The following is a 15,756-nucleotide window of genomic DNA, read 5'->3' as shown; positions in this document are numbered from 1 at the left end:
CGTGGAGGCAGAAAGAAGCATTGGCTGCCATTCTGGTCTGGCCCATCTATCCAGAGAGAGAGAGAGAGAGAGAGAGAGAGAGAGAGAGAGAGAGAGAGAGAGAGAGAGAGAGGAGGCTAGAGCCTTGAACCCTTACCCACTAGGTGAGGGAGAGACCCCCCCTGTACCCACTGGAAGAAGAGATGGGAAAAAACAATATAAAAGCACATCCAACAACAGAAAGACTTATATGATACTCTACACCAGCAAGACCTGAACATCGCAATTCAGATGAAACAGAATGACCTTAAAAACAACTTCATGAAAATGACAGAGGCCCTCAAAGAGAATATGAGAAAATCCCTTAAAGAAATGGAAGAAGAAAATGAAACAAAAATTGCATGAAATAAACAAATCTCTTAAAGAAACTAAGGAAAGTAAAAAAAATCAAACAGATGAAGGAAACAATTCAATCAGTTCAAGATCTGAAAACTGAAACAGAGAAAATAAAGAAAACACAAACTGAGGGAATGCTGGAAACAGAAAAGCTGAATAAACCATCAAGAACTACAGAAGCAAGCATAACAAACAGAGTACAAGAGATGGAAGAGAGAATCTCATAAGCTGATGATAAACTAGATGAAATAGATTCATCAACCAAAGAAAAATCTTAAATCCAACAAATCCTTAACACAAATATCCAGGAAATATGGAACATTGTGAAAAGACCAAACCTAACAAAAATAGGGGTAGAAAAAGGTGAAGAAACCCAGCTCAAAGGCAGAGAAAACATATTCAACAAAATCATAGAAGAAAACTTTCCCAATTTAAAGAAGGGCATGGCTATGAAAGTACAAGAAGTTTCCCTAACACCAAATAGACTGGACCAAAAAAAGTCCACTTGCCACATAATAATCAAAATACCACACATTCAGAATAAAGAAAGAATATTGAGAGCAGCAAAGGAAAAAACCCAAGTAACATATAAAGGCAGAACTATCAGAATTACACCTGACTTCTCCATTGAAACCCTGAAAGCCACAAGGTTCTGGATAGATGTTCTACAAACACTGAGAGACCACAGATTCCATCCCAGACTACAATACCCAGCAAAACTTTCAATCACTAAAGATGGAGAAACAAGACATTCCATGACAAATACAGATTTACTCAATACATATCCACGAATCCAGCCCTACAGAAAGATCTGGAAGGAATACTTCAACCCAAGGAAGTTAACTACACTCACAATAACATAGACAAAGATAATCTCACTTTACCAAAAGCTAGAAATAGGGAAAACCTCACACACAATACCACTACCAAAAATGAATCCAAAACAAACAAGAGTCAACAATCAATGGTCATTAATATCCCTGAATATCAATGGCCTTAACTCACCTATAAAAAGGCACAGGCTAACAGAATGGATATGAAGACAGAATCCATCCTTCTGCTGCACACAAGAAAGACACCTTAATTTCAAAGACAGACATTACCTCAGAGTTAATGGTTGGGAAAAGATTTTCCAATCAAATGGACCTATGAATCAAGAGACTATAGATATCCTAATATCTAAAAAAATAGACTTCAAATGAAAATTAACCAAAAGAGATGAAGAAGTACATTTCATATTCATCACAGGAAAAATCCATCAGGATAAAGTCTCAATTCTGAACATCTATGCCCCAAATGCAAAGGCACCCATATTTGTAAAAGAAACATTACTAAAACTCAAATCGCACACTAATCCCCACATACTTATAGTGGGAGACTTCAACACCCCACTCTCACCACTGGACAGGACTACCAGACAGAAACTTAACAAAGAAACAAAGCAACTAATAGAAGTTATGACTTAATAGGGCTTAACAAACATCTATATAACATCCCATCCAAACACAAAAGAATATACCTTCTGAGCACCACATGGAACCTTCTCTAAAACTGACCACATACTTGGCAATAAAACAAACCTTAAGGGATACAAAAAATTGGAATAACCACATGTATCTTATCAGACCACCATGGCTTAAAATTAGGATTCAACAACAACATCAACACAAATTGCAGAAACCCCACAAACTCATGGAAATTGAACAATGCTCAATTTTACCACCCATGGATAAAGACAGAAATACAGAAAGAAATTATAGACATCCTAGAATTCGATGAAAATGAAGGCACACCATACCCACGCCTATAGGACAATCTGAAAGCAGTTCTAAGAGGAAAGTTCAGAGCACTAAATGCTCACATGAAGAAACTGGAGAAAACTAGAGAATAACAGAACACCTGAAAGCTCTAAAATAAAAAGAAGGAAATCACCCAGGAGGTGTAGACTCCAGGAAATATTCAAATTGAGAACTGAAATCAATCAAGTAGAAATAAGGAAAACAATACAAAGAAGCAATGAAACAAACAGTTGGTTCTTTGAGGGAATCAACAGGATGGACAATATTATCCAACCTATCCAAAAGGCAGAGAGACAACATGCAAATTAACAAAATCATAAATGAAATCGGGGACATAGGAACAGACTCTGGGGAAATCCAGAGACTCATCAGGTTCATACATTGAAAACCTATACTGCACAAAATCAGAAAATTTAAAGGAAATGGATGATTTTCTGGATAGATATTACTTGCCAAAATTAAATCAATAACAGATACACAATTTAAATAGACCTATAGACCCTAAGGAAATAGAAACAGCCATCAAAATCTTCCAATCAAAAAGTCCCGGGTCAGATAGTCTCAGTGCAGAATTATACAAGAAATTTGAAGAGGAGCTAATACCAATACTCTTAAAATTGTTCCACACAATTGAAACAAAAGCATCACTGCTAAGTTCCTTTTACAAGGATACAATTACCTTAGTAACCAAACACACACTACAGCTTAATTTCCGTCATGATCATTGATGCAAAGATACTCAATAAAATACTGGCAAGTTGATTCCACAAACACATCAGAAAAATCATACAACATAATCAAGTAGGCTTCATCCCAGGGATGCAGGGATGCTTTAATATACAAAAGTCCATCAATGTAATCCACCACATAAACTGTCTGAATAAGAAAAAGCACATGATCATCTCACTAGATGCTGAAAACACCTTTGACAAAATCCAACACCCCTTCATGATAAAGGTTTTGGAGAGATCAGGGACAACAGAAACAACCTAAACACAATAAAGGTAATATACAGCAAACATCAAAGTAAATGGAAATAATCTCAAGGTGATTACTCTAAAATTGGGAATAAGACAATGGTGTCCATTCTCTCCATACCTCGTCAATAGATGACTTGAAGTTCTTGCTAGAGCAATAAGACAACAAAAGGAGATTACAGGGATACAAATTGGAAAGCAAGAAGTAAAACTTTCACTATTTGCAGATGATATGATAGTTTAAGTAAGTGACTGGAAGAATTCTACCAGAGAACTCTTACAGCTGATAAACACCTTCAGCAAAGTGGCAGATTACAAGATTAACTAAAAAATCAGTATCTCTACTATATATAGACAATAAAGGAGTTGAGAAAGAAATCAGAGAAACATCACAATTTACAATATCCATTAACAACATAAAATATCTTGGGGTAACTCTAACCAAACAGGTGAAAGACTTGTATGACAAGAACTTTGAGTGTTTAAAGAAAGAAATTAAAGAAGACACCAGAAAATGGAAAGATCTCCCATGCTCTTGGACAGGTAGGATAAACATAGGAAAAATGGCAGTCTTGCCAAAAGCAATCTACAGATCCAATGCAATCCCCATTAAAATACCAGCACAATTCTTCACAGACTTTGAAAGAACAATTCTCAACTCAATGTGGAAAAACAAAAGACCCAGGATAGCCAAAACAACCCTGTTCAACAAAGCAATGTCTGGAGGCATCACCATCCCTGACTTGAAGCTCTATTATAGAGCTGTAGTCCTGAAAACAGTTTGGTACTGGCACAAAAATAGACAGATAGACCAATGGAATCAAATTGAAAACCCCAATATTAATCTCTACACATATGAACACCTGATCTTTGACAAAGAAGCTAAAATTATACAATGGAAAAAAGAAAGTATCTTCAACAAATGGTGCTGGCATAACTGGATGCTGACACGTAGAAGACTGCAGATAGATCCTTGTCTACCTCTATGCACAAAACTTAAGTCCAAATGGATCAAAGACCTCAACATAAATCCAGTCCCTCTGAACCTTTTAGAAGAGAAAGTGGGAGGTACCCTTGAATAAATTGGTACAGGAGACTGCTTACTGAACATAGCTCCAGTAGCACTGACACTGAGATCGACAATTAATAAATGGGACTTCCTGAAACTGAGAAGCTTCTTCAAGGCAAAGGACATAGTCAACAAGACAAAAAGTCAATGCACAGAATGAGAAAAGATCTTCACCAACCCCATATCTGACAGAGGTCTGATCTCCAAAGTTTACAAAGAACTCAAGAAGCATATCTAAAAATACTAAAAGATCCAAGTAAAAAGTGGGGCACAGAACTAAATAGAGAATTCTCAATAGAGGAGTCTAAAATGACTGAGAGACACTTAAGAAAGTGCTCAACATCCCCAGCCATTAGGGAAATGCAAATCAAAACAACTCTGAGATACCATCTTACTCCTGTCAGAATGGCTATAATCAAAAACACCAATGACAGTTTATGCCGGAGAGGATGTGGATAAAGGGGTACACTCCTCCGCTGCTGGAGGGAGTGACAAATCATACAGCCACTTTGAAGATCAGTATGGAGTTTCCGCAGAAAAATGGGAATCAGTCTACCACAAGATCCAGCAATTCTACTGTTAGGCATGTACCCAAAAGATGCATATTCATACAACAGAACTATCTGTTCCACTATATTCATAGCAGGATTATTTTTAATAGCCAGAACTTGGAAATAACCTAGATGCCCCTCAACTGAAGAGTGGATAGAGAAAATGTGGTACATTTACACATTTGAGTACTATTCAGTGGAAAAAAAACAATGAAATCTTGAAATTTGCAGGCAAATGGAAAGCACTAGAAGAAACCATCCTGAGTGAGTAAGGTAAGCTGATCCAATCACAAAAAGAAAAACATCATATATACTCACTCATATATGGATTTTAGACATGGATCAGTGGAATGCCACCCTACAATCCCAGTGAGTGACTGGGAAACAGAACCTTCATCCAGTGACTGATGGAAGCAGGCAAGACACCCACAGCTAAACACTGAACTGAACTCTTGGAATCCAGTGATAGAGAGGGAGAAATGATGAACAAAGCTGTCAAGACTGGGCTGGTTTAACCAACAGAAACAGTTGACCTGAACAAGGGGAAACTCTTGTTTCCCAGACTGATGACTGAGAGCCCAGCATGGGACTGATCCAGACTCCCTGAATGTGGGTGTCCATAATGAGTCCTAGATAATCTATGGGGCCTTGGGTAGTAGATCAGTATTTATCCTTGTCATAAAAATAGATTTTGGGTGCCTAGGCCCTGCCCTGAATGCAATGACAGACTGGAGAATCCCCTGTTGGTCTTCACCCTCCCTGGGGAATGGAATGGGTATGGGGGCGGCTTGGGCGACCTAGTGGAGGGGTGGTGTAGGATGGGTGGGGGAGGAAGCTGGGGTTGAAATGTGAAGCAAATTTGTTTCTAATTTAAATTAAAAAAGAGAAAAAAGATTCCTGGGTATGCATTACCATTTAGAGTCTATAGGTGAGTGAGGAGTTTATATATGGGTGGTGACAAAGTGTATAAGTTGTTAGAAAATTGCAATGAATAAAAGATCATTCAAGGTGAAGTGATGGAGGAAGGTAAATAGATTGGTTTTACTGGACTATAATGTTTCCTAGAGTAATGGTGCCACTTAAGATAGGTCTGTAATATCAGTAATATTTTTCATAGTGGTAGTTGTAACCAGTGACTATAGGAGGAGAAGTAACTAAATGGCAATGGCTTCATTTTAGTGAGAGGTCTTTAGGAGATTAGAAGAGGAATGACCTCTAGTCTATTGGCTTTGACATAGCAATAACACCAAATTCTTCAGTGACTGATAAAAGCAAAGGGTCATTGTTGCATCTATTCAGGTCTTACTATCCCAGAAGAGACATGAACAAATGTCTTCTCACCCAGATAGTTAACTGTTGATAAAACAAAATAAGAATACCACCAAGGCATATACCCAAAAGATGCACATTCATAAAACAAGGACATCTGTTCCACTATGTTCATAGAAGCATTATTTGTAATAGCCAGAACCTGGAAGCAACCTAGATGCCCCTCAACTGAAGAGTGGATAGAGAAAATGAGGTACATTTACACAATGGAGTACTATTCAGCAGAAAAAAACCAATGGAATCTTGAAATGTACAGGCAAATGGATGGCACTAGAAGAGACCATCCTGAGTGATTTAATCCAGTCACAAAAAGAGGAATATGGTATGTACTCACTCATATATGGATTTTAGACATGAATCAGGGGAGTGCCAGCCTACAATCCCACTGCCAGAGAGTCTGAGAAACAGAACCTTCATCCAGTGACTGATGAAAGCAGAGTCAGATACCCACAGATAAACGCTGAACTGAACTCCTGGAATCCAGTGTCAGAAAGAGAGAACTGATGGGCAAAGGAGTTAAGACTGGGCTGGTTTAACCCAGAGAAACAATAGACCTGAACAAGGGGTAGCTCTTGGACCCCAGACTGATGGCTGTGTGGAAAGCATGGGACTGATCCAGACCCCCTGAGGGTGGGTGTCAGTGAGGAGGCCTAGATAATCTATGGTGCCTTGCATAGTATTTATCTCTGGTGTACAAATAGACTTTGCGTGCCCATCCCACAATATGGGATGCTCTCTCAGCCAGGACTCTTGGGGGGAGGGCGTAGGCCCTGCCCTGGATGAAATAACAGTCACTGAATTTCCACCATGGAGGGCATCACCCTCTCTGGGTATTGGAGTGGAGATTGGGTGGGGGACTGGGGGGCCTGGTGTGGAGGGTAGGGGAGGAGGGGTGGGAGAGGGAGCTGGGATTGACATGTGAAACAAGCTTGTTTTTAACTTAAGTAATAAAAAAAAAAAGAATACCACCGAAGTGCAATTTAGTTTACCAATGAGTATTATTGGGGTTACTTACAGGAATATTGATGAGAAGATACTTATAGGAGCAGAAATGACTCGAAGATAGCTGTGTCACCAAAGCCCACCCCACAATGGGTGATAGTTCATGGGAACTGGAAACCTGGAGCACACTTCACAACTCAAGGCAGCTCAGCATGTTGGAACTTGTTCTTTCCAGGTAGATCAGTGGTCTGAAAAGCTTCTAGGCTGCTCACCTTGACTGTGTGTATCTCCTCAGTCCTTTCGTCTTATATACAGTAGAAGATGGAGTAATCTAGTGAATTTGTTCATTTTCTCTGACTTCCTGAAACTTTTGAGTTGTTTGGTACTGAACTTAAAGGATTTTCCTACAGGATGGTAGTGTTTCGTCTCCCCTTAGAACTACCTGATATTTTACCTCCTTTCTAACATCTTGGGTTTTAAGAAATTCCCTACAAGATAGAAGTTTTAATCTTGAAGGAAACTGTTATATAACATTTACTCTCATATCAACTGTTAGCATGTTTCAGCTAATTGACAGTGTCTTTTCTTCCCAGCATCTATATTGGGATATGCAGCTCTTATAGTATAAAGGAAAATAAAAGGCAGGAATTATGGAATACCTAGTTTCAATTTGCTGAATATTGACTTCATATTTCATATTATATTTCTCAAGTCACACAATTAAGTGTCACATCTCCAAGGCTGACAATAATGTGAAGGAAGATACTTTCCTAGAGAGTTATGTGAGTTATATTCAATAGGTATGATGGAGAACATATGAAATATATGCTTTATAAGGGACAGGCAAGTAGATAATTGTTCTCTCTATGCCTCATTCATTTGAATAAAGATTGAAGACCAGCCAAGACAACAGCTGTCACTTCAGAGGAACCTATTTTTCTACCTTCTGCAACTGCAGCCTCCTCCCACCCAGCAAAACAAAATTTAAAATAAAAACTAAACTAAGCAAACAACCAAACAAAAGTATGTCATATCTTGTAGATACACCAGGCTTTAGGTGATGATCCTATACCTTGAAGTATATAGACAAGACAAATAGTACTTGATGGGTTGTTTAAACAAACAGAAGAGTACTTGAAATTTAGTGTTAGAAAGATGAAGGTGAATTGAGGAAAACTCGCGGGAAGTAATGGGTGATAAATATGCTCAAAATACATTGTATGAAATTCTCGAAGAATCAATAAGATATTTAAATATCCCTTGAAATGTAATCATTCAAACTTCTATTTTTATCTGGATATCATTCTTAGTTCATTTGTCCTAACAAAAACTATGCTTTGAATTGTTTTTTTAAATTACTAGTCTGTCTCTGTTAATCCGTTCAGCGTGTCAACCTCTAACCTCTTTTCTTACTTATACATTGACCCTTGCTTATCATAGTTTTTTTCTCTTTCTTTTACAGCCTTAGACATTATATTCATAGTCTTCTAGGAGAAGTTTCTTACTTCTCTCACCTGTAACCCTGGTGCCTTAAAGAGTTGAATTAGGGGTGTTTATTAGAGCATGAGTAGGGGACCTGAACAACTTGCTAGTGGCTATATCATTGCAGGAAATTAACTTCCTATAGATCTTTAGGAAGGGGTGGTACCCACGGAGCTCCTCCCTTTTCTGTGACAGGATGTGGCTAGGCACAATTTTGAACAGGTACTTTTCAGGTAATGATAGTTACTGAGAGTTGAGGAATGCCATAGCCTTGTATTTAAAACAACAAACTATATGAAATAATTCAATAACTCATAAAATATTATGCTTATGGGCCTCTGACAATTGTCCATAAGTGTTTGCCTATTTGTTCTCTTAATACTTTCTCTGGACACTATTGCTTGGACTTTTATGTTAATTTACTCATAGTTTCTTTTATAAAATTGCTTAGTTCTTTTGAATTGAATATCTTATTTGTGTCTTTATTAATAACCTTTCAGGAAGAATGAATGAATGATGTTCCTAGCTCTTAGGAACATTTGAGTAAATTGTTTCAGAAGGACCAGAGATTGGAACCTATAACCATACACATGCTTGGAAAATGGTTTACCACTGAGTACATGCACAGCCTTATTAACTACATACTGATTGTTATAAAGTAACTTTAGATAAGATCCACATAACAGATAGTACAAAGTTTTATTTGACTAATCCTTGGAAAATATTATTTTGTGTGAATAAAATGTGTCACACAGGGAATATATGTAGGAAGTTAACATTTTTCTCCCTATGATTTTTAGGACATATGCCTTTTTAGATTATGATATGTTTGAGCAGGACTGCATGTGTACCTCTTCATTGTAGTTATCACAATGATGATAATTTCATATACAACCAACCCCCCACATCTGCAAATTCTGTCTCCACAGGGTCTAGAGTTGTGGAGTGTAAGGATTTAGACAAAATCTCTTCATGTCATCATCCTCTGCATAACAGTACAGCAATTCTTACAGTACTTACTCTGTGTTGGGCTTAAAAATAATGTGACTTGAGAATGTCCTCTTTGGGGACTAGCTTTCATAGCACAACAGAGTGCATTGCAAGCTTCCAAGGGAGGCCAGCAACCAACAGTCTTACCTAGTTAATTGTAACTCTAAAGGTGCAATAGTGCTATACATACCTTGGTAACCAAGAGCCATCTACCATCTAGTTGGATTTAAGCATGGCACTTTGGGAGATTTGATCATCTATTGAATTTGGTATTGTTGGGAGATCATGAATAAACTTTCCATGGACCCCAGAACAAAAATGATTTATATAGTTGTATTTTGTAAACATCATGGTTTTATATAAAAACACTTAATATGTTTTTGTAAATCTTGATTATGTGCGCATATGTCATATGTCATAAGTGTTTTGTGTCAGTAGGTAATTTAAAATCTTCCTAGTTTCTTGTAAATACTTCTGTGTGTGTAGAACCAACTGCATGTTAGATTGCATGTTAAAGTGCTGATCATAGTGCTTCTGTCTAGAGGAACAAAGGAGTCTAAATACATGTAATCAAACTGAGTTATTGTCAGTACATGCACAAATTGAATTATTTTCAAAACAAGACTAAAGGAGAAATGACAAGACTCCATCCACATTCACATATTTTATTTAATCATAATTCATAGGTGATTATTGCAGTATGTCAATATTCAGTTTTTCAGGATCTGTAAAGACAAAACATAGGATAAAATTGTAATTTAAATACATGAATTCTTTTCTGATTTAAAATAGTGCAGTGAAGAGTAGCACATTTGAAGCTGGAACACTATGTAGGTGGGGATGAGTTTTAGGTTGGTTATGATTTTTTGTTCTTTTAAAAGTCACATAAATCCTCTCAGGTTCAGTTTTCTCTTTGTTAAAATGGTTTCAATGATATCTGCTTCTCAAGGTTGTTCTGAATAGTAAATTAGACTTAATAAAGGAACTTTACCTGTTGCAAGAGCTGGCCTCTATCAACATAATTAAATCTTAAATAACTGGGCTAAATATGTCCACTCATAGTTTACAGGTTAGAAACTCTGTACTCAGAAATAAGAGTTGTATACGTTACTGTCCTAAGTTTTAGTGTTCCTTTGGAAGGATCTTGTCATGCAGTATCATTCTCCATGAGTTTACATTTGTTTCATTTTCCTGACATTTATATTCTTAATGACTATTATTTCCTAATATCTTTCATACTACTTTTTTGTTTTCTTAGAGTTCAGCAGGTACTTCCTAGTGTGAGAAAACACCCTCTTTGCACAATGCACATGTTAAAAGTTTTTGATAAACTTTGAAGTGCAAAGGAACCAATTTGATAAGGATTTAATTAAAATTAAGCTCTCAAAAATAAGGTATACAGAACAGAAAGTCAAAACACATGCACATGTATTGATGTTTGACTCATTCCTTCTGTGGAAAGCAGTGAGGGGTGCATTGTAGATATGACAGAAACTGTAGAAGCTCAACTGGAATTCTTCAAATATGAAGGGGAATAAGAACTTATAATTCAGATACCATTTCTATAAATTGTCTTTTATTCTTTCCATTGACTGTGCCAAGAAAAATCTTGTCACACACACACACACACACACACACACACACACACACTCATACTTATGTGTATGCATGCATTAATATAGTTAGAAAATACATCGAAAACTGTTTTTACCTTTGTCTGCCATGTCTTGTACTTTGGTATATTTGCTGTCTTAGTCAGTTGTAAAGCCTAGCTGGTTGTAGTGTTGCCAACCACAGGAGGACTGCTAACGTTGGTAACATTTAGAGTGCTGTTACCTGTAGCAGTTGGGGTAGTAGTAAGTATAGAAGCTGAAGTTTTGTTACTTGCAGCAGTTGGGGTGGTGTTATTTGAAGGAGATGTGGTGCTGTGACTGGCCTCAGTTGGGGTAGTCACATTCTTGGTAGTTGAGATAATTTCAGTTGGCAAGGCATTTGTGGAAGCATTTGGCTGGACGGTGCTCAGTGGAGTGATAGAACTGACATTTGTAGTTTTGCCGACAGAAGCTGTGGAAGTAGTTGTGGTGGCAACCACAGTTGGTGGAGCTGGAGCAGAAATGGATGGCTTGCAACGTTGGTTCTTTGGGTTGTTTGGGCGGACACGAACCGCATTAAAGCGAAAAGGAGGGCCAATGGGTGATCTACGACGTGAGCATAAACGTGAAGGACAGGGCTTCGTGCTTCCAGGAGGGGATTGAGGTCTTCCATGAGAGAGACGGCTGTGGTGTGGGGGTCTTTGGACTTGAGGAACCTGGGGAGCATGAGGACTGGAAGCTTTAGATTTCCCTGACACTTTCTGGTTCACTTGCTTCTCTACAGCTTTTAGGTTTTCAGGGGATTTGGGTTTAGATGATTTAACTTTCTCTTCAGAAATGTGACTAGGCTTCAAGGGGGGGGTGGAGGAAGGGAGGGAGGGAGGCAGGGAGAGAAAGAACACAAACAGAAAAAGAAAACAAAGTCAATAATTGCTTTGGTAAGGATGGAAGACATAAACTGAAATCAACCTTTAACCATCACTTCTAAAATTATGCAATTCTTCTAACCTGGTACCAATGTACAGAACAGAATGCTGCGCTTACCTAATATGACTCTGAATTATGGTCTTTGGTGAAACATAGGGAAGTAAATTCTATTTTTGCAGTTCTTAAATCCTAGTAGTTAGTATTGAAGTTTCCCCTAGAAATTGGTCTATAATAACTTCTCTGTTGAAAGATTAATGTGGTCAATCACTACAGAAAGTTCTTTCCTGTAGAACTTAATTACTAACGCAGTATGGTATCAAACAATGAGATACCTCAGAGACACTTAATTTATCCCATTTATTTCAGAAAGAAATTTCAACGTGTGTGCTCTGTGAATGCATCATTTTAGCAATATCATGGACACCATTTTACTTCATTTATTCAGGATTTCAACAGGACATTAAAAAAAGATTTGCATTAGGAACCTAGCCCTCATTCTTAAAATTGAAGGCAGAGGCTAATACTTGGTAATACAAATGTGGCTGTCCACCTTGCTCTCTATGAACCATTTGTTGTCTACTTTAATGTTATGCATTTCCAATCATGTGAATGTCTTTCAGACTGGGTTGGAAGTAATGAGGGAAGAAACACAATCATTAGGGGCTGGTACTTTGAATTGCAGAACTAAAACAATGTTACGTGTGTGTCCCCAGAATAGAAGCTCTCATTCCGTCTTTGGGTTGAACTATTAAAAGGCTGGAGACTTATGTCTGTTTTGTTTATTCTCTTGGGATTTCCCCCCCCCAAGATTCATATTAATCTGTGAATATGGTAAGCAGAATAAAACAAGGTGCAATAATTTAAAGGATCTATGAAGACTGTGTGCTCTGTGACTACTCTCTCCCTGCTTCCAACAGCTAGGTAGATGATGGGAGTGAAGCTGATTCTATGGTCCCTGTGAGATAAGTACTAGAAATATGTCTTACACATGTTACATAACTTTATTGTTAGAAATTGAGGACTATTTTAAAGCAAAATTTTTGATGATTCTTTAGAATTCATATGCTTTGAAAATTACAAGATGAGGAGCTTAAGAAATGGAAAAGAAAGTTAAATAGAGAAGGAAGTTGTCAAAATTCTCAGAAACTTTCCACATGGGTTTAGAATTATTACTTTATCTCTTCTAAACAGTCAGACAGTCTGAGTTAAGAAGCACTGGCTGTAGAAAAGTTTTTTTGTACCTAAGAACCTATTATTATCTAGGTGTGTAGAAAACAGCAAGAGGGTGTGTCAGTCCACCATACTCAAAATTTGCAGGTCCTACACACTCAGTGCAGTTCACCTCCAATCTTGTGTGGCATGTGTGCTATGTGAATTAGAAATGGCAGAATTGACACCAGAATTTGTCACTTAAAAATCCTGAAGATTCTCTCCTCTTTCAGTGAATACGAGTGACTAAAACAAGAAAATAGATTTTCATCTTGTATGATCATGGTTTGTTTCTTATCAATTTATAAAGAGAAATACTGGTACATAAAAAAAGACAGGTTTGGGTGCTCAAGGAATGATATCACTTTACAGAACCAAATGTGTCTGCCATTGTAGAAAAGTATCTATTTCCACAAAGAGTAACTGCAGGTAAGACTTTTGTTACAAAACATCTGGTTCGCAGATGCTGATATTCAGATTATTCTCTTCCTTAATTTAATTAATTCGATCGAGAATAATAGAAGTTATTTATATCGGTTGACTGCTTGACACGAATATGCTTTGATTATGATTGAAAATATGAAAGAAAACAAGAAATATAAAACTTACTCTTGTTTTTTTTCTCCTGTGTGCATCAGCAGACTAAAACAAGATGAAAATAAAAATAAATTAGATATAGTGTGCATAGCATCTTGAGAAGCATATGATTGTAAATCGTCTATGAGGGTATAAATGTATTTTTATTAGTTTGGATAGAACAGAATACAGTCTTAATCTTTTAATATCATCTTTAAACATCAGAGAACTTTTGCCAGTTAAAGGAGTAGAAAGGCCTTTCTCTAAGGATGGTATGTTTAACTAGGTCCTTTTAGTGGGAGGGTTTACTTCTCCAGCCTTGCAGATGTGATGGGAACTGCATCTAGATGGGAAGTTTCTAGAGCAGTGGTTCTCAAACTTTCTAACTCTAAGTAGAGTTAGAGTGACCCTAACTCTACTTCTTCACGTTGTGTACTTTCAACCATAAAATCATTTTCATTGATATTTCATACCTGTAATCTTGATACTGTTATGTATCATAAAATAAATATTTTTGGAGATAGAGGTTTGTCAATGGGGTTGCAACCCACAGGTTGAGAACTCCTGGTTTGGATTGTGTTAAGTTTGATGACCTTTTGTTATGTGTCCCATGCCCTCTTGTGCTAATCCTGGAAGCTGTTACAGAAGAAATACCTTCATGAATTAGCGTGAAAAGCAACCTGGCAGATTCTGTGGAAGAGAAATCAAAAGAGGGTTCCTCAGAGGACAGGAAACAGTCCTTGACACATTGTATCATAGGGTCACAGAGAAAGATACCTTCAATGGATATATCCTAAAACTCTGTTCTTGAAACTGTCAATGCAATTCCTCTCACTTCAAAGAGGATAAAAGATAGCTTGTTCTGGTATATACATACATACATACATACATGCATACATACATACATACATACATATATATATATATATATATATATGACCATAGCCATATTCACAGATTCAAGTTACTCCAAATTATAGGTTCTCATGTGGCACAGATTTCATGAGATTTTTATGGCAGAACAAAGAAAGTTATAAATCAAGAAGCACTTTTCAAATACATTGGTGGAAACATCAGGAAGGCAGGGTACAGTAAATTGTGGAACTATTTCTTATGGCCTCAGATGCTATCTGATGATATTGGTCTTTTGGGTGGTAGAAGTTAGAAGTCTGCTAATATGTTTCAAAAAGGTTTCATTGCTTAGTCATAAAAATGTTATGTCAGACGCAGAATATACCAATGATCACTGTTAAGGAGGCTATAGGTAGGCCAAGAAATGTTGTAAATAATCTCTAGACCTGTAACATTTCAACCTCTCCACGATTATGGAAGTTATCTGTTAATCAGTGTTGCAGGAACTTTGCTGTAAAGTGTGGATTATATTTGCAGCAGTAAATCTTAAATGAGGTACTGAAGTGACCAAGGTAACACTATTTTGGCCTCATCTTGTGCTAATTCCACTTGACCTAACATCGTCTTTTAGCCCCTAAATTCCCTGAGCAGTCAACTGCTGCCTTGACAGCACATTTGAGATTTTTCAAGACCCTGACCATGGTCCAGATGTATAACCAAAACGAATATTACCTGGTTCCCCTAATCTACACCCAGCAGTAATGCCTGAACTTTGTCAGCGTGTACCCCTGAACTTCCATGCCAAGAGTTCTTTAAGGCAAGAGCCTGCTCTTATTTGTTGTTTAATAAATGATGCTAATTAGACTTTACATGCATAATGATATATATATTTCTGACCTGAACCATAAGTCTTTAAGATATCATAACTTGGTTAGGTACAGACGTTGAGGTGAATGGCTCCAAAAATATAGAATGCCAAGGGCATCTCTATGTTTGGAAGTTCTTATCACACCTAGATTTTCTTTGCTTAGTTGATCCTTATGAAAAATTTTCATAGTTTACAAGCTTATAGTATTTTTTAAAAAT

The sequence above is a fragment of the Mesocricetus auratus genome, unplaced genomic scaffold (genome assembly GCF_017639785.1).
Source record: "Mesocricetus auratus isolate SY011 unplaced genomic scaffold, BCM_Maur_2.0 Super-Scaffold_100006, whole genome shotgun sequence".
NCBI classification, from domain to species: Eukaryota; Metazoa; Chordata; class Mammalia; order Rodentia; family Cricetidae; genus Mesocricetus; species Mesocricetus auratus.
The sequence above is the reverse complement of the archived record's forward strand: the minus strand, read 5'-3'. Positions refer to the sequence as shown.